We start from the raw sequence: 4,527 nt of genomic DNA on the forward strand, positions 1-4,527 counted from the left end.
GGGTGAATACCAATGCGTTGTGGAAGGTAGTATAGGGCCCGTACTACTGGAAACACCGGATCAGTGAGCAGTCCAAGTAAGAATCCTTAGGGTACTAAGGAACGAGTAGGGTTGAGTTATCGAGTGCGAGTATACTCGAGCGAGTCTCTGATTTCTTTGTGTTGTGTTAGAGACATCATGGTTGGGACACGCCACACACCAGGGGGTAACGACGTTAGCGACGAGGAGATTCGTCGGATGATTCATGACGAGGTGGCCGCGGCGATCCGGGAGGCCATTCCGGAGATGTTTGGGTCTATCAAGACCACGCTGATTGAGACGTTTGACGAGAGATATGTTGCTGTTACTAAGGCGGTTGCTGCTGCAGCCACTGCAGCTGTCGCTGCCGCGAGGCCACAGGGAGGTGACTCGTTGCCGTACCGAGAGTTCAGCAACACGAAGCTACCAGAGTTTGATGGGACTCAGAATCCGATAGCCGTGGTGAGATGGATCTCTGACATTGAGGGATGCTTCTACACGTGTTCTTGCCCGAAGCATCTGAGAGTACGGTTCGTTCGGAACCAGCTTCGCTTGGGGGCGAAGGATTGGTGGAAGCTTGTGACGGTTGATTTCACCACAACAGAGCTTACCGCGGTGACTTGGGAGAAGTTCACCGCCATGTTCCGAGATGAGCATGTTCCCCCGGTGGAGAGGGCACGGTTAGCACATGAGTTCTTGTCCCTCAAGCAGGGGACGGAGTCCGTGACTGTGATCACACAGATGTTTCATGAGAGGGCGTTGTTCTGCCCTGAGCACGTGTCCACTGAGCAGGCACGTGTGAGCCGATATATGAGCATACTGAGGAGGGACATTTGAGAGTTCGTGGCGAACTCGACATACCGGACATTTGCCGAGCTCCAGGCAAATGCCCGAAAGAGGGAGATTGAGCTAGAGACTCAGGCCAGGGATGAGGCCGAGTCTTAGAGGAGGGACCGACGGCCGGCACAGTCTCAGCCGACAGCCAAGCGGGCAAAGCCCGCTGATTCGAGATCTGGAGGTCCGAAGGGTCGCACTTGCGGGAAGTGAGGCAAGAGCCATGAGGGAGTGTGCAGAGCAGGGGTGTGCTACAAGTGTGGCAAGGAGGGGCATTTCGTGAGGGATTGCCCCAAGGGGTTTACAGTTTGCTTTCACTGCAACTAGATTGGCCATCGGAAGGCCGAGTGTCCACAGCTACTTCAGGGACCAGCACAGGGATCTGCACCTGCTGCCAGAGCTACCGAGGCCCGGCCAGCGAAGGCCGAGGCACCGAAGGCTCGCGAGAGAGCCTTTCAATTGACAGCGGAGGAGGTCCGCGCAGCCCCCGATGTCGTGGTTGGTATGTGTTCTTTCATTTACTTATACTGAGTTTGAGATTTTGTGCTTATATGGTGGTATGCATAGGTACTTTTCTTGTGAGTTTTGTACCTGCTTTGGTGTTATTTGACTCGGGTGCGAGTCGATCTTTCGTGTCATTAGCATTTAGTCAGCACATCAGTATCCGACGAGAGGCGTTGAGTCGACCTCTATGAGTTTCTATAGCTGACGAGCGAGCGGTGTTTGCTACTGATGTGATTCGAGGATGTGTACTCGAGATTTTCGGTGTTGAGTTCCCGATAGACCTGGTACCGAATGCGATGGGGGATGTCTGTGTCATTGTGGGCATGGACTGGTTGAGCCGATTCGGAGCTGCTATCAACTGCGAGCGTCAGTTGGTGACCATACGAGACCCTAGTGGGGGGAGTACTTACAGTGTATGGCGAGGGTACCCGATCTGGGTCAACATTTTGTTCGGCTGCCAGAGCGAGACAGAGTCTACAGCAGGGCTGTAAAGGGTTTGTAGCCTATGTGATGGATACACGAGTTGTCGCAGAGAGGCCGAGTTCTGTCGGTGAGGTACTGATAGTGCTAGAGTTTCCGGATGTTTTCCCCAAGGAGTTGCCGGGTGTGCCTCCCGAGAGGCAGGTGGAGTTCCACATCGATTTGGTTCCGGGGGCAGCGCCTATTACCAAGGCACCCTATCGCCTTGCGCCACCGGAGATGCATGAGTTATTCTCACAGCTTCAGGAGCTGTTGGAGAAGGGATTCATCCGACCGGGTAGCTCGCCGTGGGGAGCGCCGATCCTTTTCGTCAAGAAAAAGGATGGTTCACACCGGATGTGCATCGATTACCGGGAGTTGAACAAGCTGACGGTCAAGAACCGTTATCCACTACCGAGGATCGACGATCTGTTCGATCAGTTGCAGGGAGCGTCTTGGTTTTCCAAGATAGATTTGAGGTCTGTATATCACCAGATGAGGGTGCGTGATGAGGATATCCAGAAGACGGCGTTCAGGACTCGATATACGCATTACGAGTTCGTGGTGATGCCTTTTGGGCTCACTAATGCACCAGCAGCGTTCATGGATCTCATGAACCGAGTATGCAGGTCGATGTTGGATCGATCGGTGATTGTGTTCATCGACGACATTCTAGTGTATTCGATATCCAAAGAGCAGCATGAGGAGCATCCGAGGGAGATCCTTGGAGTGTTGAGATCGGAGAGGCTTTATGCCAAATTCTCCAAGTGTGATTTTTGGTTACGAGAGGTCCAGTTCTTGGGACATCTCGTTAATCAGAATGGGATATTGGTCGATCCGGCCAAGATTGAGGCTGTCATGAGTTGGGAGGTGCCGAGATCCCCCACCGAGATCAGGAGTTTTTTGGGGTTGGCCGGCTACTATCATTGATTTATCAGAGATTTCTCCAAGATTGTCGTTCCTCTCACCAGATTGACCCGGAAGGGTGTTGCTTTTATTTGGGGTCCCGAACAGCAGACCTCGTTTGAGACTCTTTGCCAGAGATTATGCGAAGCCCCGGTGTTAGCCCTTCCGGAAGGAATGGAGGATTTCGTGGTGTATTGTGATGCGTCTATATCGGGGTTGGGTGCAGTGCTTATGCAGATAGGGCACGTGATAGAATACATATCGAGGCAGCTGAAGCCTCATGAGACGAGGTATCCCACCCACGATTTGGAGTCGGGGGCAGTGGTGTTCGCCCTCAAGATATGGCGCCATTATTTGTATGGGGTTCGGTGTACCATATACACGGACCACAAGAGTTTGAAGTATCTGATGGATCAGCCCAACCTGAATATGCGCCAGAGGAGATGGTTGGATGTGGTAAAGGTTTACGACTGTGAGATCCTGTACCACCCGGGCAAGGCTAACGTGGTAGCCGATGCTCTGAGACGTAGGGCGGAGAGTGCCCCGATTCGAGATATATGTATGAGGATGACGGTGATGACTCCGGTGTTGGATACCATTCGAGAGGCCCAGGCAGAGGCTGTGAGACCGGAGAACCGCAAGAGGGAGCGGGTGATTGGACAGGTATCCGAGTTTGTGACGGATAGCCGAGGGCTTATGACCTTTCGTGGTCGGATTTGGGTGCCGTATACGGGCGGGGCACGTAGCACTCTGATGGAGGAGGCCCATAGATCGAGATTTTCGATCCATCCCGGGGCCACTAAGATGTATTTGGACCTGAAGAGAGACTACTGGTGGCCCTGTATGAAGAGGGATGTTGCATGGGTAGTAGAGAGGTGCTTGAACTGTCGCCTGGTTAAGGCCGAGCACGAGCGTCCGCATGGCAAATTGCAGCCATTAGAGGTTCCCCAGTGGAAGTGGGAACAGATTTCTATGGATTTTATCACCAAATTGCCGAGGACCGCGAGAGGTGTTGATGCAATTTGGGTGATTGTGGACAAACTGACGAAGAGCGCTCACTTCCTTGCTATCAGTGAGAGCTCTTCCGCGGAGAGGCTGGCAGAGACATATGTGAGAGAGGTAGTGTCACGGCATGGAGTGCCGATCTCTATTGTGTCAGACCGAGATGTACGTTTCACTTCCAGGTTCTGGAAGAAGTTCCATGAGGAGTTGGGTACGAGATTGCACTTCAGTACTGCTTACCACCCATAGACGGATGGCCAGAGTGAGCGAACGATACAGACGCTCGAGGACATGCTTCGAGCATGTGTTATGTACTTCGGGGGAAGTTGGGACACATACCTACCTTTGGCTGAGTTTTCTTACAACAACAGCCACCATTCGAGTATCGGTATGCCTCCCTTTGAGCTTTTATATGGGAGGAGGTGTCGGACTCCCATCTGTTGGGGAGAGGTAGGGCAGCGAGTGATGGGTAGCACTGCGATAGTGCTTAAGACGATTGAGCAGATACAACAGGTCGGACAGAGGTTACTGACCGCCCAGAGCCGCCAGAAGAGTTATGCGGATAGGCGGTGTGACATCCCCAATTCCTCGGCCAGAAAAGACCGATTTCGTTTATGCTTTTTAAAAATAAAACCAAAGTAATCATTTGATTGAAAGTGTTGCGGAATTTTGTTCCTAGAAAAACATGATAAATATGTTATCAAATCATTTCCGAAGAAAATGTATTTTATTCATTTAAACCATTGGGATGTCATCGTCAATACAAAAACATAAGCATAAACAAAACTTACATTCATTTACACT

This window comes from Lactuca virosa, chromosome 5, assembly GCF_052849685.1.
Source record: "Lactuca virosa cultivar CGN04683 chromosome 5, Lactuca_virosa_CGN04683_v6, whole genome shotgun sequence".
In the NCBI taxonomy this organism is placed as follows: Eukaryota; Viridiplantae; Streptophyta; class Magnoliopsida; order Asterales; family Asteraceae; genus Lactuca; species Lactuca virosa.